Source organism: Rhamphochromis longiceps, linkage group LG19 (assembly GCF_057381845.1).
Source record: "Rhamphochromis longiceps isolate RC_006_pf linkage group LG19, R_longiceps_female_GT1.1, whole genome shotgun sequence".
NCBI lineage: Eukaryota > Metazoa > Chordata > Actinopteri > Cichliformes > Cichlidae > Rhamphochromis > Rhamphochromis longiceps.
The window spans coordinates 16,199,600-16,222,424 of NC_140575.1; the positions used below are offsets into that span (position 1 = coordinate 16,199,600).

At 37.6% G+C, this 22,825-nt stretch overlaps 1 protein-coding gene and 1 long non-coding RNA gene across 3 annotated transcripts in view; both read left to right on the plus strand.

Moving 5' to 3' along the window:
* The window catches only part of LOC146646450 (uncharacterized), a 240,629-nt gene that overhangs the window by 98,884 nt on the left and 118,920 nt on the right, over positions 1–22,825 (plus strand). The window lies entirely within an intron of this gene.
* Positions 8,654–11,471, plus strand: LOC146646454 (uncharacterized). Of its 2 annotated transcripts, none has more exons than XR_014908882.1 (5): positions 8,654–8,972; positions 9,515–9,580; positions 9,931–10,086; positions 10,539–10,631; positions 10,930–11,471. It is a non-coding gene; the product is annotated as an uncharacterized LOC146646454 (long non-coding RNA). The 2 variants fall into 2 exon arrangements; XR_014908883.1 differs by having other exon boundaries at positions 8,655–8,815.

Below are 22,825 nucleotides of genomic sequence, written 5' to 3' on the forward strand. Positions count from 1 at the left end.
TTTACATTTTCAGAGCTTCCCTCTGTATTTTGAAGCAAATAAACAAAACTATTAAAGTGATGGGGGTTGCGACATGAGTCAAAGTACATTTAGACCTTTATTAAATCAGGCTGACTTCATAACAGAGAGCGTTCCTGAGGACTCATTCATCAAGCTAAACTAGAAAGGGGATCACCTGTAGTACTTAATTGATTTTTTAACAAGGTTGTGTTCATTTTGTGTTTGACAGGCAGCTCATTAAGCACAAGGCACAGCTGACAGTTTTCTGAGGGTGGAATCGTGTTGCGTGGGAGGAACTGTCAGAGGGACTTGACAGCTCAAAGCAACAACAAAGTCAAAGTTTTCAATATGAAGCTGTCATGTTGCCTTTTGGAGTTAATTCTAGCTGTGATTGATACGTGCGAGTACGAAGAAAGATCAGTGAGTTTTGTTGACAAAATCAGGTGTGACAAAGCTGCTTTCAGGTGTAACACTTAAACCACTCTGTAGTAGGATACATCACTCAGAAGACACGTGAATGTCATTGTCATACATGGTAACGGCATCGTAACAGGATGCTTGATTTACAGTCTCTCCTACATAATGCTATTGTATCTTGGTTGAACATAGAGCAGCTAAAGCTACATGACTTTAAAAAGTGATCCTTCAGTAAACCCAATTCCCAAAGTTCTGTTGCCTGATCATTAATCTTTTAAGTAGAGATATATGGCAACAAGGCATAGGCCCATCATGTTTTATTATAACAATGTATAACCTTGCTTTAGAGCTCAGTATCTAAAGAGTTTGGACAGATCAGCTCATTAGATAACATTACATTCATAATTTCAGCCAAATTTAAATAAGATTAAATAAATAAGAGCTTAACATGTCAAGTTAGGAAGATACTAATGATTATCCCAGATTTAAACTGGTCATCCTAGAATGGTTCTAGTACTGGGTAAAATTTCTGCCATATCACATGTTATCACATGTAGTTTGAATGGGAGGTAAGCACCTTAGCCATTGTACAAAGTGTTTAACAGGTCTTGTTGGAATCTTGTTGGAGCTTTATTGGAAGTTTCAGTGGAATAATTTCTGTCACCCTGTGTTAAGCATTAATGAGCTGGTCTGCAGGAAATCCAGTCTCAGATACTCACACTGGGACATTTCATCAAACAAACGGTTAAAGGGCTCCATGAGCACAGAGGTAGTGGAGCTGATACAGTGTAAAAATTATTAAAAAGTGCAAAGTATCTGCATAGATTTAATGAATATACTCAGCTCTCTATATGTTTGTATATGTGCACTTGTTTGTTTTTTCTCTTGTAAAACATACTGTTCAGTGATACAGAAAATAAAACATGAATCTAATTACTTTGGTCCTTGTTTAATTATAAATATCCAGGTTTCCAAAATGTATTTTTTGAAGGTTTTTTCCCCTTTATTAAATGGAATTGCAACGTTTGACATTTGGGGGAAGAAAGAAAGAAAGTGCCATGCATCATTTGTTCAGATGGCCACATTTCAAACTGCTTAGCTCCTAAGGGTATTTTAGTTTGTGCAGTATGCTATCCTCTTGAGCCACATCCCTGTACTGTAATGCAAGGGATGATTAGATACTCTGCAACACATGAATAGCTTTCCTTTTTATGCAACTTTCATTTTAGAATGAGTCATGTGCTGTTATTGTAAACTGCTGTGTCCAATGCTGTGATGGAGAATTTGACAGGCGTAACAGCAGTAACTAAAAGCAATAACACTCGGAATCTTGCTGATGCATCACTAAATACAGTGCAAACAGCACTAATGGTTGTGGTGGGGTTGTTTTAGTAAACAAGTTGTATTCATGAGCTTAGAGCTGCAGTTAATGAGTTGTGAATGAAAACATTGTGTGTGGCAGGAGATATCATCGGCATCATCTGCGAACTTCAGATGGCAAATATAACATAACATAGCACCAAAAACATGCAGAGCATCAGGCAGCGTGCAGTCACTGCTCTGTGGAGTGAGAGCTGCAGTTGCTATTATGTAGAACGCAACGTTAACTGTTTTATAAGCACGTTTCTACTTTATTGATCTCATTCTTTCTTATCATTGCATGAGCTGGAGAAGGCCAATATAAAGGAAACACAGTTTCTCCGTACACATACAGAAACACAAACAGAGGCAGTGTAGGAGTGAATGACAAATTTATGCGTGCAGCAGTAAATCATTGAGAATTGTGAGGTCAATGAGTCGTTAATAAAGAAAAGAGAGATGTGGAAACTGTGAGTGTCGGATTTCTGCTATCTTAAGCATTCATCTGCACCGTCTGTGCACAGAAGATTGGCTTGGATTAAAGTTTAGTTCTTGTGCATGCTCACAGATGACTGAATTTATGATAATAGTGCCTTATTATTCTGCATGATAGCTGTTGCTTTTAAGCACAATTATCCTGTCGATGAGAACAAAATTAATGTTTCTTTAAAAAACACCATCCACCAACTAAAGATGCAGAATGTGTGTCCATAGATTCAGTGTGTGTTTTTGTTTTTAAGACGTGATTTGATTGGTTTGGAACTAAACATTGTTTAATGTGTATTCACAGGTATATATTCCCACTGATGAGGAAAATTAGAGTTTAATAAATGACCATGATTTATTCAAACTCCTGTCTCAACAAAAAAAAAGTATTCCTAGTCATTCCTGCTGATTTAGAAATTCAGATGGAAAATTACATTAAAAGCACAATCCAATGCAATGACAGAATGTCAAATTCAAATTCAAATTCAAATTTTATTTGTCACGTACACAGTCATACACAGTACGATATGTAGTGAAATGCTTGGACAACTGCTCGTGACCTAAAGAAAACAAAAAAAGGAAAAGGCTATGAATAAGATAGGAAATAAATATGAAAAATTAAAAAGGGTAAATTTAACTAGGAAGGAATAAAATATAAATTAAGGTTAAAAATGAAATAACTGTACAACACAAATTAGAATGAAGGGTAAATTTAACTGGGAAGAATAAGATAAAGATAAATATATAAATTAAAGTTGAAAATAAAATAACTGTACAACAAAATACACAATACACAATATAGAACTATATAAGAATGTATGAAGAAATCTAAATATAAATAAATATATACACAATAACAGCAGCTGTACAAGTATTAACCGGAAATGAAGAATATAGTGACCAGTGTTGTGCAAAACCAAAGTCCAGAAAGTCCAGTGTGTGTGTAAGAACTGTATGTGTGGGTCAGTACTGTGTGGTGGTGTGATTGAGAGACCGTATCGCCTGCGGGAAGAAGCTCCTCCTCAGTCTCTCTGTGTTGGTCTTCAGGGAGCGGAATCGCTTTCCTGACCTCAACAGAGAGAACAGTCTGTTGTTGGGATGGCTGAGGTCCTTCACCATCTTCCGTCATAATAAGCTGCCTTTACTGTAGGTGAGGGGTAATTCACTCTTTTATTAAATCACAAAGATCTCATGGTTTGAGGTAATGCCTGTCTCTCTGCCTGTCATATTTGGACGTTTCTGTGACTGAGATGAATTATTTTCATGACCTAAAAATGTCAGCCTATCGCACATTCTGGTTTCTACACATCATATAAGGCACCGATTGTATTTCTTCTCCAGACAGTAATGTTACTGTAATTGGTACTGTGTGTAATTTTAGCAGAAGCTAACTAAAAGATTCTCTCGTAGTAACGTCAAGACTTGAATATTCACATTCATGGATATTAAACAAGTAGATTATTTTTTTGTCTTTGAATTTTTTAACAACATTATTGCTGATAAAAGACTAATATCCCACATGCAATGTCATAGAGGTCGAGGAAAGAACTGTCACCCAGTCTGACATAGGATCAACAAACTTTTCAGGCATAACGTTCAGTTGTAAAATAGGTGAATTATGTTTTTCTGTACTGGAAAAATTCACAGCAAAAGAGAAGCTTTTCATGATCGTAACCTTTCTAACCCAGTGCTCTCCTTCCTTTAGTGTTTCATCTATATTTACACCCCCTTCTGACACTCACACATGGGATTCACCTACAGATCGACATGCATCAGCAGGCTCTATACACCACTGACACAGCACACAGATCCAGCTGTTGTACTGCTATCAAAAAGTCCCTAATAACAGCATTTCCAGCTGAAGCTGTATTGATTGAAGCGTTCAGCTAGAAAATAGTTTAGTACTATTTCATCCTGTTCATACACACATATATAAACACTCACAGAGTGCATGCCGTGTACTGGGGTTTGCCTCAGCAGGGAAGCAAACAGCTGCAGTATCTGCACTGCAGGAAACCTCCTTTAATCAAAAGAGGTGTCAAATCATACACACTGTCAGACCATGGACATGAAGATGCACCTGGTGTGTCCTATTTGTTTGTCTGATAAACAGGGATAGAGATGTCGTGTTTGAAAACATGCATTCATTAAAATATCTGCAGTTTCATATTCCACCTGCATGTCAAGCAAGATTTTGAGATTGTTGATTGTGTCCAGTACTGTTTCGTTTGGATTTCATGAAATTTAGTGAAGCAATAGAGGAAGAATACTAGTTTGTTTTGTTCTTTTACACTGTACAAAACAATATTTTTAAGTTTATGCTGAATGTGAACATGTATTACAACACAAATGTTAAAAGTGTGGAATCCAGCGCAACTATAGCTGCGGCTGTGTCTTTATTTTATCTAAAGGTTAGGCAATACAACTTGAGATGAACCACAACAGATGACATATTTCACCATGCCATTACTTATTTAACAAAAATAAACCAAATTCCAGGAGCAGTATGTGAAAAACGTAAGGACACACCATGATTCAATAGATAATAAAAAAGAAAAAAAAAACTTGTGGAGCAAGTTTACCAAGCTATTAGCTTTTGGTCAGATTTATATTTCATTCATATAGAACATTTATGTATTATATATATTTATATAGAATACTTTGGCCCAGGTGCCCTGCACAACAAGCCCAAATCATCATACCTCCACCACTGTGCTTGATAGTTGCTATGTTTGTGCTGATTTGCAGTGTTTTCCTTCGAACATGGCACTGTGCATAACGCTCAGATATCTCAGCCTTTGCCTCCTCTACGTTTTGTGGTTTGTTCAGGTGTGACCTTGCAAACCAAAGCCATCCTGCCTGTCACGGTCTTCGGGGGCAGACCGTGGGGATGTGGGAGAAAGGATCCAAATGCTGGACTCTGTGCAGTAAACAGTGAGTTTATTTACAGTGAAGTAAATGTAACACAAAAAAAATTTCCAGTGCGCTCCCTCGACTCCCGTGTCATGTGTGTCTGTACTCCGCGCTCTCTGCTCCCGTGTATCCGCACTCCCTGTGCTTGCTGGCCTTCTGTGTTCTACTCTCCTCCTGGGGAAAAACAACAGACGCAGCCGTCAGGACACTAAACTCCAGCAGGCATACACTTACTGTACTCAACAACACTAGAAACACCAACGTGGAGTTTAACTCAATAATCCCACGTCGAGGAGCGCTCAGCCACACTGTTAAGTAGCTCCCCGACGAGGCTTGATCTCCAGGTGTGTGACGATCTTCAGGTGTGGCCAGCTACCTGGCAGGGCCACACCCACCAGGCCTGAAGGTGCCTGCCCCAGCCACACCTACGCGCACACACGCACACACACACACCTGCCAATAAACACAACCATAGATACAGGAACAGCAGCAAAGTGCAGAAACAAATGCATATCATATAAAAAGAGTCATAACTGCTCATTGACCATGGGTCGCTCAGACCCAGGTCCCTGACACTGCCATGTTCTTTTTTAAAGAGACAAGCTTTTCTCCTGCCAACCCTTTTAAGACCTGTAAAGTCTGCAGTGTAGTGTTTTAATTTTTGCAGTTTCTCTAAGCATTGCATGGTCTCACCTTGAATTTTAACAGACTCGTATGGCATGTTTTGTAGTTCATCTATGGTTTCGTTTACCTAATTTTATTACCTGCTAAGAACCTCAAAGAAAACCCTTTCAACTGAAAGGGTGCATAACTGAGATTTTTATTATTAATTTAATGTTAATACAACTAAAAGTAAAAGATTTAGGTGTGTTGCTGTGTTGCATCTTCCAAACATAAAAAGTTACAGTATCTTCCTTAGATTGTTGTTTATAGCAACAATACACTGTTGAGAGACTCAAAAAAATAAAAACCAAGTGTTTCTGTTGTTATTCCTCTGTTATCTCTGTGTGTCTGTAAACCAGATTTGACTCTCCCTCGTTGACGCCTACACAGTGATGAATTTGGCTTCTCATTAAAGCTTGCTAAATGTATCTGTTCTAGCTTTTAAATGTGTGAGAGGTTGATGTTGGTTGTAAATCTGCTGGGAAAGAAATTAATTTAAAAACACACAAATACAGAATATATTTCTTCTTTTTTATTTTCTTGTAAACTTTCTCCACCTTCGGATTACCTGCAGGTGTAAAGGAATGATTATTACCAATGGCAGGAAATTACTTTCCACAAGGGAGCTCATTGCCCCCCTGCTGAACAGACCCATTAAATTTTACCATCAAATCACTGCAATTCTTTGACACACCAGTCCGAAAATAGCAATAACAACACGGTTGTAGAGATGAAGGTATAGCGATGGAAGTGAGATGCAACTACATGTCCTAACCTACAATTCAGGACAAAATTATTAATTCTCTCATGTTCCTGTTACACACATAATTGCACCAGCAAGTCAAATTTTTAGATGGTTATTTACAACCTATGCACTAATCTAATAAAATTGTATCACGCCTTTACTTTTGATGATGATGATGTTCAGGGCTACTCTGGTCAAAGCGATGCATCTGCAAACTATGAAGCAGATCAGATAAGTGTCTCACGTTTGCAGTCATACACTACATGCTTTAAAATTATGACCAGGCCTGTTTGTTTTACATAACAAGAGACACATTTAAACTGTGACACGCTGGGTAAACTTTGTTTTGATATGTGTTTTTTGTTTATTTTTTGTTTGCTTGGGGGTATTGTGTGTGTGTGGGTGGGGGGGGGGGGGGGTGTCTCTTTAATCCTCTTTCCTTCTTCACCTCTCAAGTAGCTCTTTGGTGCCTCATCTGTCTGTCACTTGATCTGTCCTCTGCTCTCTCCTGCTGTTCTCTGCTGCTCTGAGGAAGGTAAATGTAGTGAGAATATCAATTGAGTCTGTCACTGTTTTAAAGTGATGATTAGATTTTAAGCTTGCTATTCACTAACTTAATTCATACATGCATGAATCTACTTTTGGAATTAGTATTCTAATAATTTGCAATATTGGATTTCTGATTTTCGTGATTGGTAAGCCAAAAAACATCCAAATCAAAACAATAAAAGCACTATGATGCTGAACTGCATATATTAGAATTAGCAGGGTCGTTATGGAGGTTTATTCATAATTCATGTTGAACTTATGACTTTCTGGGAAAGGGAAATGCCGGACAGTCATAAAAGTAATTTCAGGTGCACTTACTCAGGTCAAACACATTCTGAAACAGATAAGTGATTGTCAATTACAACGGAATATTTATATTTACTTAAAATACTTAAAAGATGGGTACACTGGAACAATGGGATGACAAGTCAGATAATACAGGGCTTGTTGTATTTACTACCTTGCCAAATTTTTAGGTAGTATGTCATCATGCAAATTTTGCAGTACTTATACTTACTTATGCACTACTTAAATGTACTTACAGTATAATTTTTATTTTGTTTCTTGTAACAACCTGACTTGATACTCTTTATTTTAGCTTTAATATGAGTGTGTATATGTAATTACATTGTAATTTCAAATAAAATACATTATTATTATTATTATTATTATACTCTGTTTTTGATGTTAAATATCCACAAGTACTGACAAATACTTGTGCCCATAGAAATAGTTCGACCTGGAAAACAAGAATACTGAAAATGACATTTTCCCTTTAGATGAGATATTTCCAGGATTTCCATTTGGGGCTCACTGGGATCATTGTTAGAAAAGAGTCATTACTTTTTGGTCCAGCCAGATTTTCAGGATATTGTGAGGGTTTCAAAGTTTTTCCCAGATGTGATTAAGAATCAATCCACTTGCCTCCATGTTTTTTCCAAATTGAATGAGCCTAGAATATCTCCAAAAGGAGGCCCAATGCTAAGATGTCAAAATCACCTCAGCTGGCTCCTTTCAATATGAGGTGTGCTCAGTTTCACTGCAATTGTTCCGCTTTTTTTATAAGATGCCATACTGGACATACTATATTATTGTTATCACGTTTCTCTCCTTGTTGTATTCAGCTCATTCAGTGACGCATATTCAGAAAAAACTCACAACAATAAATTGTGGCTTGTAATGTGCTCTTTGGTTTAATTGCATTAAGTGATTTTGCTTTGTGAAGAATTAATCCTCTTAGAATTAAACCTATCTTGACAATAAATCCCAGCTGGCTGCAGCAAACATGCAAACTTCACAGATAAGCATTTTCTTTATTAAAATACTCTGCCTACACTCAAAAAAATGAATGAGGTGGATTGTTCAGTGTATATTAATTATTTATTTTCATTTTACTTAAAATATATGTTTTTGTTAAGTTAACATGTGTTTTTCTAATCAAGTCTACGTAATTGTGTCTATTATTCAACGTACATAATACTAATGTGTTACTTGATCACATAACATTTAAGTCAATTAGGATCGATATACCTTGTATATCCACAAGGTGGCAGTAATGCAAAAACAGTTGTAATGAAACCGCGCAGAACAAGAAGGTTTCACGGCTTGTGCCTGCTCATGCGCAAGACTTCAAATTTAACTGAAAAAGGCTGTTTTGGCGCCAAGCTGCTGTTTCTTTGAGAGGTAAGACCACTTTTTTTCTTTGACTATGTTGTGTAGTATCTATATGTCCAGCATGGTTATATTTTGCGTTTGTCTTACAAGACATGTTATATCGTTTGCGTGTGCTTGTTTTACATTAGTTTTACTGGGTCCTGGACATGCTTATTTTGTGGACTGTGTAAGAAACATTTTTATTGTTTTTTGTTTTATTAAGGGATTAGCTACAGGGGTTCATGGGGTTATTCTTTCAAGGGGTTATTTTTCCATTTGCTTTCTTGGGATTCCTTTTCTGTAATCCGAGAGTCGGAAATATCGAATAGGATAGCAAGGATAGCATAAAGTGACATTTAAAATCCAAAAAGTCAAGGGCGAAAGCCACTGTGACACCATTGTTCTGCTCTATCAGTAATCTGTATTATGTAAAAATGGTCTGTAAATACAGCATGTTTCCTAGCGGAGTTATACATATCAATGTAGTTATAAATTACAGTTTGTGAAAGTACACACTTAATTTTTTTAATAAAATTATTCAAGACATATGAGTGGACAGACAATGGAGGTCGACAGACCTGGTGATAATTGCTTCTATAGAAAGTTAGCACATGGCAGTGTCAATCTCTTGCTTTTCTTCTGAGTAGTATTTTATTTAGTTGTAATTCAAACAATAAGTTGCTTCTTGAAATTAAGGAATTAATTATTTTTTTTCTTTATAAATCTCAGATCCTGCCTTTACCTGCTCCCTCCTATACTGATGTGGTGTATGTGGTACTGCTGAGCTTGTATGTGGTATGTGAACTGTTATACTTTTAAAAACAAAACTGTTTTATAAGTTAAGTTTTCTTTTGTGACCCATCCCATGCCCCTGTTATTTCTTCTCCACATCTGAACCATGGTAAAGGTTGCAGTTCAAGGGCCTGAGGCATGAAATTCTTTTCAGATCAGCTGTGATCAATATTTTTTGGAACTTGATAAATAACAATAAAAGCTGTAATGGCTCCATTAGCATTTTGTGTAAATGTTTGTGTTAAAATTATAGCTTTAATGAGGTCTTACTACATTAGTTTTAGTTTGTATATGTGTACATATAGTATGTATATTTACAGTACAGTATGTTGTGTTTGTTGACATATTTTCAGGTGGATGCAGAATATGTGAGGATTACTACTGCTGCACATGTTCCAAGGCTTTTTACACAACTTGACCAATACACTGACCAGCTCATAAAAGTCTTCAAGAAAAAAGGAGGCGTTGCAGGGAAGAAAATTAGACAAACTTTGGCCCCAGCCACACAGGTGCGTTATTCTGTTGGTAGCAAAATATTATGGCTAATAAGATCATTTTCAAATTTAAACAGCTAGTGTATGGTAGCTGCACAGTGCACTTACATTTATATTAAGCAAGACAAAGTTTGGTACTCAAAACGTTGGAAAATTTAAATTACCTAAACATATGTAAAATCTGATCCCTTGATTTAGGTTAAACCAGAAGTGAATGTTTTTATGTTATGTTTTGAATGCAAAAAAGATGATGTATTAGTTTGTCTTTACCTCCATTATGGACATATATAATGTGGTGGAAACCCTGCCCAACAGGTTAACTATTCATGTCCATGTGATGATTAGTTGGTCTTGTGTACATGTCTATCTGTGCAGTGGATATGTCATTCATTTTGCGTATAATGTGAGTTTCTGTCATCCTAAAGTATATCTGTTTTCTCTTCCTGTATCTCTGCCACTCTCTACAGAAGGAAAGTATTGAAAAGGGGAGGGAGTGTGTCCTCAGGGCACTACCTTTTTACCTGAATGAAGACCCAAGCATCCTCTTCAAAGAATAATTGGTTGGTAATTTTAGTTTAGTTTTTTATCTGTATTAAACCAAATTTTGAATAACTAATGTTGTTGCATGTTGTAATGTTGTTGTTGTTGTAATTTGCATGGAACCTGTTTAAATGTTTTGGGAAATCTTCTTGTATACCCAAACTATTTATATTTATCGTTGAATCTGTAGTCTAAAATAGTGGCGCACTGGGGTGCATGTTCCTAATATTGTGTTTACGTCATTAAAGGGTAGCTTTGGCCCTTTTTCTTTCTTTTTTTTAAAACTAGATGCCATTTTTCTATGTTTTTGTGTCTAAGCTACAGCTGTTCAGAGGGAGCTGGAACAAATTACCCTTGCTATCTTTACCATCGAAAGAGCTGATGCCAGCACTCCTCCAGCCGATGTGGGTATAACCATCTAGTGTGTCCTGCATGACCTGGAAGACCTGGCCTCTGCATGTGCACTCTTAATGGGTGGGATATATGCACTGAATCTCAGTTAACCTCAAGACTGAAAGCTAAGAGACAATCAAAAGCATTGAGATTTAAAGGATTTAATTGAGAGATGATACTGCACCAGAAATGTTGAAGGGTGGTGTGTATATTAGCGTTCAAGGCATATTGTTATGAGGTGGAAATATGTTCATATTCAGTTTGTGTTACATTGTGTGCATTGTAAAGGTAATTGCAATACATACTAAAAATAAGGGTAAGTTAGGAGGTTGATCTGATATCCTCGTGTTGGTGTTGTTCCCAGATCATCATACTAAATGTTGTTCCAGGATCAACATTGCAAGTGACCAATCAGAATGTTGTGACGTCATACTTTTGCGACTTCGGGAAAAACCGGCGTAAAACAAAAAACTGTACTTAAGCTGCGAGAAACCGCCTCTGTCCGCCGATCAACTGACCCTAACCCTAACCGTAACCCTTTAATAAACAGTAAGCAGAATTGATATTGTCCTTGCAACATTGGAATTTCATAAATGCACGAATGGCTTGGAATAGAATAACGTCACAACAATGTGATTGGTCACTTGCAATGTTGAACCTGGAACAACATTTTCATGATGGTCTGGGAACAACACCAACACGACGATATCAGATCATCCAAGTTGGGAATGCAGGATGAATGTATATTTTGTGGACTTTTAAAGACGAACAATTGTTTCCATGTTAAAATATTTACATCTGAAGTTTTTTGCCCAAACACTGGTAAAATAAATGTTGACAGTGGCAAGTGTTAAATGGTTACTGCTGTGCTGTTGCAAAAAAACTGAACGCTGACAAGCTGTTTTATTGTTAGACCATAATGTTGGCATGTTTTGTTAAAGTTTTATTTGGGATGGTGATGTAATTTTCTTTGATTGCTAATATCAGTGGACTATTTATTATTATTATTATTATTATTATTATTATTATTATTGTTGTTGTTGTTGTTGTTGTTACATAAATTTTTTTTAAATTGTGGCTGTTGAGGTGGACACTTCACTTTGCATTGTTAAAGGCAAGCACTTCATTGGCATTGTGTTACTGGACTGACCCTAAGCAATCATTGCAAATAGCAACTTTGCTATCCATTTTAGACACTAAAAGAAAAAAACACTCACAGACCTTACTAGCATCACATGTGCATAACTCAAGTGTCATCTTATCAATGTGTTATGTGATCTTCAATGCGTTTTTTTTTCTCTCTTCTATTTCTGGTAGATACAGACATTTAATTTAAAGTCTTGATGTTGCATCTGTCTACATACTGTTAATTACTAACCCTAATGAGCTGTTGTGTTTTATTTTGGACTGGGTTTACACAAATGCTCACTGAATGTGTTGGCAATAAAATAAATTTTAAAAAATAAGTTGGATGTACTTAATTCATTTGTGTGGAACCTGTTGACAAAATAGATTTATGTAAAACTAATTAATAAAGCACAAGGTGGCTGAAAATATAATATTTGAATTAATCTAACTTAAATTTAACATTTTACTGCCACAAATAAGAAATGTGTTGAAGTAACTAATCTAAACTATCTAACCTGAAAATATATCATCTATGTTCATACAACATAACTTGATTTAGTTAGTCTTAAATATGTCTTGTTAATCTTAAGTAGTTTTTTTAAATTAGATGAACTAAAGATTTTTGCTTTAAACTAACATAATTCAATTTCGTGGAACCTGTTGACAAAATAATTTTAATTAAAGTCAACGTTTCATTTTTTTGAGTGTACTTACTGTCTGCTCAGACTTCTTTGCTGCAGACTGTTGTGACACATCTGTGATGAGAAGATGGGCAGAGCATTGCATTGTGCACCAAACTGATGCCAATTACATCTGCCAAGTGTGAGATGAAGTGAGATAAAGAGCAAGATAAAAAAAAAAGGAACCATATTAAAAGAATTGCACATTACAGAGGTGATAACTTTTAGATGTCTTATTATGACACGTGCATCAGGAAGTCTGAAGACCAAAAAGATGCTTTTTCAGTTTTAATGAATGCTTGTGACTACAGCACCTACTGTGTTTATTATAATTAAAACCCATAATCTGCTTGTCACATTCAAAACCAGCACTTTTCCAGTCTAGTGTTTTTAAATACTTTATCGTATAAGATATAGAGTGGCACAAGCCTGTTGTCCATTATTTATCTCATTTTCCGTTTTTTTCTCTATAGCCCAGGAGAAGAAACTAACATTTTGCTAGACACAGGAGCCAATAATTGTCCTTTAGAGTGTGGCAGTGGATCCCAAAATGCATATCCAAAGACTTAGTTATGAACAAACATTTAATCTCTATTTAGGTGAAATCAAAAGTCCAAAGGGCAGATGAAAACAAGCCAAAAATCCAACCATGGATTTCACTGAGGTGGGCAAACAGTGCAAATTGAACACACTATGGCAACAAAGACCTGAGGGATGACACAGATGAGGAAATTAGGAAGGTGTGAGATGTCAGTGTAACAAGACACAGCTGAAAGTAATCAGAGACAATGCGATAGGGTACGCAAAACTAAATGCCATGGATATAAGACAAGGGACTAACAAAAAGAATCATGAGAATAAAACATCAAACAAAAAGGGAAAAAATTAACCAAATGTCCAAGAATACTTTTTTTTTTTTTTTAAAAAAGAGAGTAACTATAAAGAAAACTTTGCGGTAAAATTTTCATAAACCAGAGAAAAATATTGTTATGATATTTTGATACCACGGTAAGCATTTACGGGATATTGTTTTATACAGGAAAACTGTTACTCAATAAGGCTCATCTACTAGTTGTTTTTCTCTTTCTCTGTGACCCAAGAATTAATGTGTAGGACTCACAAGCTGGTACCCCAAGGTCGAAAACACCACAGAGATGAGACCACTTCCTTACTCCCATCCTCCCTTCCTTATCTCTTAGAAAAAGGCTCGTTAAAGGCTAGGTGGTTTGTCTCAGAATTCACTAATGAAAGAACTCTGTATTTTATGTCTAGGAGTGTATTTTGCTGGGATGATCATAAATTATAGCTGAACTGATAAACTACACAAGGGATACTTTGCTCAGAAGGCAGGAAGACGTTTCCTTATTTAGTCTGTACCGGTTTGAACTGGGAAAGCTGACACACGAACCTTTTTTCTCTATATAAACTGCTGTGTATCAAATAAACCTTTGAGTTGATTCTGGGAAAGCAATCTGAACAGTTTCTGTATCACTTTGTTCTCCTAGCTGCTCCCGATATCGTAACTAACCCCGCTGAACGGCATACCTGAGTGTTACTTTGAATAATTAGGAGTCTTATAAGGAAAGGACAAACTCTGCTTATCGCTCACGCCACGGAGGAAACCCGGGAAGGCAATTTCCTTCAATTTTGGTGTCAGAAGTGGGATTCCTGACAGAAGGTAAATATGCGTCTTTCATATTTATATAAAGACCTATTATACCTCTCTCAGTGATCGATCCATAAAGAAACGGGATATGCTGACGAAGTTTCACTTAGTGATCCAGAGAGATACACTGACTGACTTCCTCAGTCCCCGAGTAAAGTAAATTAACCCTTGTGTGGTGTTGGTGGACACAGGAAGTTGCCTGTTGTCTTGAATATTTTAATTTTGTTTAAAAAATAATAATAATTAATTGTTTAATTAAACGTACGTTAAAAAGTGAGAAGTTGCTCACTCAGAAAAAGTGACACAGGAAGTCGCCTGTTGTCTTAAATACTTCTCGTTAAGTCAGAAGTTGCTCAGAAAGAGTGACACAGGAAGATTGCCTGTTATCTTGAAACGTACGTTAAAAAGTGAGAAGTTGCTCACTCACAGAAAGCTAGTAAATAATTAAATTTAATTTTGTTAAAAAAAAAAAAAAAAAAACAAAAGAAAACTGAAAACGGGTCTCACAGATCCGATTACCATACAAGGGTTAAAAGCAGTAAATTAAAAGCAGAAAGACACAGGAAGTTGCCTGTTGTTTTACGAGAAGTTGCTCGTTAAGCGAGAAGTTGCTCGCTAAGTGAGAGTTGCTCACACAAACAAAAAATTGCTAGCAATAAATTTAAAGTAACCTCAGCTGTGCCGCAGCGAAAATACTAACATAAATCCTTCAAGCGTGTAAACCCCTCTGGAAATCACTGAACATGGGTCAGAATAATTCAAAAACCACAGACAAGTCCGATAAAAAATCAAAATTACCTGTAAAACCAACAAAAATTAAATTTAAAGTCTCAAACAACAGCTCAGTACGACTCCCATTTCCAGTTACGTGTAACCCACGTCCACGAATCGGCGAAGACTTCCATGATTACGTATCCAGAACATGCGGAAGTGCTTATGTGACTGACTTTGTTTACAACTTACGGACTATAAGTTCAATGCATTCTAATTTATTTCCGGAGCCTTATCCCGAACGATTATCGCCAGAAAACAGGTCAGTAGAAATGTTGAATATCATTTGTGATAAGAAAAGTAGTCTGCTTAAAAAGTCCTGTAGAAAATATATGATAGAATGCCGCGACGTGATGCATCAAATGTTACCGCTATGGAAAAAGGGACCGGAACCAGGTGTAGATACTTTTACATCAAATAAAACTAGTGCAGGCTCCAGCATAGAAAATAAATCTACCGCGGGAAAAGCTAGTCTTGCATGCTCAGCCATTCAGCCCACAGCCCCGCCGCCTTACGAAGATGAGACCGAATTAATAGTTGCTGCAGCAGCCGCATGCAAACAACGTCAGCGCTTTGATCCAACCAGCTTAAAAGACAGTGACACAGAACCTGAATCACATGCAACGGATCTTAGACACCTAATTGAACAAGATCAGGAAAAACAATATATACGCCGCGAGGAAGAATTAGCAGAACATAGAAAGAGAGAAAAACTTTTGAAAGAAGAATGTGAGGAACTTATGAAAAACAATTTAGACGTCTATGAAGAAAAACTTTTGCATCAGGCAGTGTCCACAATAGACACCCACATGAAACGCCACGATATCGTAGCTAGAGGTTTAGAGGTAGCTAAAGAAATACCTGTTACCCGAACTTTAATAAAGACTTATCTAAAAGGAAAAACAAAGCCGGAATGACAAAGGTCCTCACGCCAACACTCGCGGTAGTAAACAAACAAACCCAAAATCTAGTGACGTCAATGACGCTTACCCCTTTATGATAATAGGAGATCAGTGTTGTATTCAGCCCCCTAAAATCTCAGAATTAGTGACAACTATTAAAGAGCTTCCCAATCCTCTTAAAAATCCTACAGCCTTTGTCTCTGCACTACAGAGAAGTACCAGATATCACCATTTGGGTGGTCCGGATTACAGGTACATATTGTGTCAATGCATTCCTGGAGTAACCGAGTCACAACTCATAAGAGAGATAGGTGAATTAGACCCAAAGCATGATAAAGCATCCACAACTGCAGAGTTTTTGTGGGTAAATAATGACAAAGTCGCCGATTTCTTTAAGAATCTAAAGAAATTCCTGCTCACAATGTCCAGAGACAAAATTGACTTAAATGCAGTAACTATGTGTAAACAGAAGCCTGATGAATCTATCCTAGTATTCATAAAACGCTTTATGCACTGTTGGACTGATGAGGCATGCATGCCAGAGGATGGTAATGATCAGATTTTCATCACCACCTTTTTGAACAATATCCACCCTGAGTGCTCTCAGTTGCTAAAAGTGACAGCTACTGATAATCTCTACGAATTGAGTAAAGATGCTTTCTTAAAGCTTGTACAAGTGAAGGCCAGTGCAGACCTTTTTCCTACTATCACAAGAGCTAACAGTGTTAAGATGATGTTGAATTTTGATGTTCAAGGCTCAGAGGAAAGTGAGAAATTAATGTATGCAGGACTACCCGCTCCAGCACAGCAAGGAAGTTTCAGAGGACGGAATGGTAAGAATAGAGATGTTTGTTTTTATTGTGGAAGGGTAGGACACTGGTCCAGAGAGTGTCGCTTTGCAGCCACCAACAGGGCACACACGCCTCAACCACAGAACGCAGTACAAGTTCCCGCCACTAGGCGTCAGCAGAGCTCTTCCAGTCAAGGTAACTGGCAACCACAAGAAACATGCAATAATGGCCCCACATCTAGGCCGCAGCCTTACAACCCACATTATAACCCACAAGGCAGACAAGCTAGAGGTGCAAATTTAGCTCAGTTTTCCAGTAACCGCAGACACCCAGAGCATGAATCAGAATGGGAAAGGGTGCGTTACAATTCTCACCATGATCTTTTCCCATCACCTGATAATCCCCGGCTGGGTCGCTACTAGGGAGGCCCAGGTGAGGATGAGGGACAGCAGTGTGAAGCACTACACACGATGCTGCATCTGCAGCTGTCCCCTAACACAGAACATTTGCCCATGCTACAAGTAGAAATAGATGGTAAAAAATACCCATTTTTAGTGGATAGTGGAGCCACTAAAAGTTCACTGTCTGGGAAATTCTATAATGGGCCTGTGTCCTCTGTGTGCATCAACACTATGGGAATTAATGGAACTGTAGTGCAATGCCCTAAAACTCATTCTCTAAAGACACGTTGGGGCTCTAAACCAGATGAAATCACATATCATCCATTTGTAATTATTCCAAACTCGCCTGTGAATTTATTAGGCAGAGATTTAATGGCAAAAATGAATTTGTGTATTTCATTTAACACAAAGGGTGAAATGTTTGCTGATACTGATAACAGCTATGTTTTCTCTGCCTTATGTACCATGGAGAAGGAACAGCCTCTGTGTCAGCTGGACGGCTCAGCAGAGAATGAACTCAACACCTTTTTGTCTGGTATTCCACGACACACACTGTGCCAAAGACGTGTTCAAAAACCACTGCCAGGTAATCCCATATCTGGGAGCCACACTTTTGTTTCTCTCACACTGTTCAACAACATGATAACTGCTCACACAAGTGAAGGCCAAACAGTGGTTTTGTCACATAACTCAGACATAGGTTATGACATAACTACACCATGTCGTCACATAGATCTAACCTATCCTATCCACTGTACTATTTCTGCACTTACGTTGCCAGCTGAATACCAGAATATGACATTGTGGTCTAAAGGTGAGAATGATGTAGGATTTATTGACTGTATACCTTATCACGCACAGCTAAAAAACAACAAGCCAGTATATGTCAAGCAATATCCCATTTCTGCCGAAAAAGCCTCAGCCCTAGATGTCATCATAGGAGATTTATTGACTACAGGAGTAATAAAGCCTACAGTATCTCCATATAATACTCCTGTCAATCCTGTGCCAAAGCCTAACAAACCTGGCGTATGGCGTTTCACACAAGACTTAAGACAAATTAATGCAGTCATTATCCCTTTGCCACCTCTGGTCCCAGATGTCCCCAGCATATTGACATGTATTCCATCCACAGCCACACATTTTACCGTGGTGGATTTATGCTCTGCCTTTTTCTCAGTGCCTGTGCATGAAGATACACAGCCGTTATTTGCATTTACACATAGAAATAAGCAGTACACTTGGACTCGTCTGCCTCAAGGCATGATAGACAGCCCTGCTGCTTTCTCAATGGTGATCCGTGCTACCCTGGACAGCTTTACTCCTCCTGAGGGCTGTACTCTGATCCAGTATGTGGACGATCTCCTCCTCTGTGCTCCGAGTGAGGAATTGTGTCAAACTGCTACACACATGCTTCTCCAGCACCTCCAAAAGACTGGCCACAAAGCATCTGCAAAGAAAATGCAGTACTGTCAGACTTCTGTTCAATATTTGGGATTTACACTGTCTCACGGAAAACGTTCCATGACTGCAGACAGGGTCAAAGCTGTGACCTCCGTCCCTCGGCCTACTACACAGAAGGAAATGCTGTCCTTCTTAGGCATGGTGAACTATTGCAGACAGTGGATACCAGACTGTTCTTTTCATGACCACATTCTGCGTGAATGCTGCAAAAAAGACAAGCTTCCTCGAATACTGTGGTCCACAGAAATGACTGCCTCTTTCAATGCATTGAAGGGAGCGCTGACCTCCGCCCCTTGTTTGGGTCTGCCTGACTACCACTTACCTTTCCATCTGTACGTTACAGAGAACGGCACGACCTGCACAGGTGTACTGGCCCAAGAGCATGGCAGTGGCTACCGTCCAGTAGCCTTCTATTCAAAGGTATTGCCAGCAGTAGTTCAGGGGATGCCGGCCTGCCTGAGAGCAGTAGCAGCTTGCTCTATCATGATAAGGGACTGCGAGAAGCTTACACTCTCACATGACACTATTCTACACACCAATCACCAGGTCACGACCATTCTAGCAAACATAACTACACAACACATGACTGCACAACGTCGCTCAGGTTATGAAGCTACACTGACCTCCACAGCAAACCTCACCATAAAAGCAAGCAGCACACCCAATTCGCCAGCACATTTATTGATCCATATGCTGTGTTCTTCTGACCGACAGGATGGCTCAGACAGGCTTGATGTTCATGACTGCATGACACGTATACAGGAATCCACAGCACCACGTCCAGATTTAGAGCAAACACCTATCCCAGACTCAGCCACGGTTTATGTGGACGGCAATTTCCTTCAAATATCACAGAAAAAGAAGATTAAAAACTCAAAGTCGTGAGAACAAAAAACTATGAAGAAAACATAATAAAGAAAACTAAAATGTAGAACTCGAACTTCAGGGTCACAGACTCAGGCCTAGAATGCCACAGAAGGTATCTACAGTATTATGTGGTTGGAAGTTTGGTTCCTGTTTGTTTCCTGTTTCCAAGAGTGTCTCATCAGAGCAGATATTCCGGAGCTCATTCTAAGCGCACTTAACTACACCACTAACACATATTATAATATCCAATGATAAGTGTTTATTTTAAAAATCAAACTAAATTCTGAATTTTTGTCTTTTCTGTTAAATTTGTTTTTAACATTAATTACATAATTTGAGCCTGAAAGAGGTACTGTCATTGGAAACATTAAACAACCTGCAAATAAAATGGAATAAAGTGTATGAAAATAGACAGTTTTATATAATATATAATGCATATCCATATCCAGTTTGAGATGATTTGAGTTTTGTAGCAGGGTGCAGCAGGGTGCATTATTCTGGAATCCATCAGATGGATGCATAATGGTCATATGGATGGACAGCCACTGAATGCAACAGCAATTAATTTTATTAGTAAATTCATTAATATAAATAAAAATATAGACATATTTGTAATGGACTGCATAGTCCCAGGAAATATGGCTTAGTGTTAATTAGATGATTTGTGGTCAAATGGCAGTAGGTCTATCATAAATGCCGTTTGGACAAACTATCCCAAATATCATCATGTGAAAACACACTGAAAAATGGATTAGAAATGTCACAAGGCAGTAACACATGCATGTGAGCAATCCAGATGAAAATAGATATGTTTTCTGAGACAGACAACAACAATATGCAGGACAAACTAAAATAAGAAAGCCAAAAGCTTCCCCGGAGGGGTGCAAAGAAAAGCCAGCAGGCAAGGAAGCTACTTCAATGTAATTTGAGGGGGAGGAAGAAATCCTTCTTGGAGTCATACCTCAGTGAAAAGTGAAACCCACAGTGTTTTCTGTCAGTGTGATGTATGCCTTTTATAGATGTTATTATCTCTGTTTTTAAATCAGCTTCGTAAATGTTGATGCAAAACTAGGCTCTTTTTCTTCTTCTTTTCTATCTAAACAATGCACTACATTGAGTCCTCCTAATGGTTTCTTCAGACTTTCATTGTTATAGCACCTATTACAACACTCATATTTAATGAGTTTTTAACTGTTGTTTGCTTTTCCCTCATTGCCTTTACTAGGCGAGCTCAAATATAACTAAACTCCAGATTACTGGGGAGCATAAATTGCCTTGACAAAAGGAAAGACAAAACTTCATACACACACACACACACACGATCATGTCACAGGTGAAAACAATGAAAATCGAGTGAAAACTGGTAGAGAGGAAGAGTCTGCCACACATGTGATTCAGAAACCAAGCAGTCGTCTTCTTTTTTCCTTTTTTTTTTTAAATCAACTATATGAGTTAAGGGGCTTAAGCTGTATAAGCAAGGGGTGTGGTGGCACCCCTTGCTTAGGTGCCACCACACCTAAGCAGTGCAGGTGTTGGGCAGTTGCCTATTTGGCACGTTCCCAGCCTTTATTTAGCACTACTGAGGATATTAGCACATACTTAATACATACATTTTTAAACATTTCTCCTACATTAGTACACATTAGACTATATTCTATAAAATTTATAAAGGTTCATTCATGATTGTTAATATAAAACTTTTTTTTTTACTTTATAAATGATCAATCATTTTTAAAATAAGTAAAACATCAAGTACAAACCAGGAAGTCTAAGTAAATGTTTACCAAATTATTAAGACATATTTATATATACAGTATAATGACTAAGATTGGCTCTCATTATCAGCAACTCTGTTAGAGGCTCTGTGCTATGAATACTTAATATTGTGATTGATGGTTTATTCATAATTAATTATTTTGTGACTTCATCTAAAAGATCAAAAACGTTTACATATAAAACTAAAAGGCCAGCAGATATTCCCAGCTATCGTCTTAATAAAGCAGAGCATGATGCAGAGCATACACATATTTATTTATTGATTATGGCCGTAATACATTAGAGACCCTGTTTAATACACGCTGGATTTTTGACAGTTTTGCGATCCTGTGACTGGGATTCTCCTTGAGGAAGGAGATGATGATGAGCCGCCGCTGAACGTGATCACACCTTAAATATTGAGACCATCCATTTCCTCTTTCACTTCAAATCATTTTAACAACCTGACTTTTTAGTCAAGAGCGCTTTGGAACTGAAACTGACTAAATATGGCTAACTGACTACACACCAGTGAGAAGTTGAACTTGTGAAACACACTAAAGAAATTCTTGAACATCCCAGAGACATTTTTGCCGCATCACCACTTTAATATATTGGTGTTATACTATTATAATGTTTACATTTGTTTGTGAAGCTATGTGAAATATTCATTGTTTTTAGAAAACCTTCTTCTTAATGTTCTATTTTAAGTCTGATAACTTACTAATAGTGTGAAGTTACTATAAATATCTGTGCAGTTAAAAGTTTTTCTTTCCTTTTCCGCAGAACACCGTCCTGATCGGCCCTGTCATCTGTGAAGTCTGTGAACAGATAAATTACACACCAAGTGAATTCTGAGTGTCCTTTCTCCACAACTAGAGCCCCATTACACTGTCCTAAGGCGTATTATGTTTTATCACCCTTTTTTGCTTTAATGGAACCCATAATTCACAAAATGAACATCGTTCTGTACTCTATAATTCTCGAAACTAGTGACTGAGACTCGCTGGAAAGTGTTTACTGAGGTAATGAATCAAGTTAGAGGTGGGTCATTTTCTTACCCTTGCTGGCCAGTAGACACGATGAAGGATTAAGGCACATTTTTCAATCCTGAATATGTCTTATATCTGAGAGCAGTGAAGCTTTCAGTATGCTGTCAAAGGATAATATTCAGTTGTCTACAATAGGAGGATTATTTAAAATGACGGTTTGCCTACAAAGTATTTCTATCTCAGGAAAATTGCAGTCTTATGATGAAGTTAATTTAATTCCTCTTGTCAGAACAGTCTTATGCTCTTTTCACTTTTTCTGTAATTGGGATCACAGATTCAAAGTGGGTTTTATTGCTTGCAGAAATCTTCAGTTGTGCAGTGACTTTGTGTGTGTCCAGAGCCAT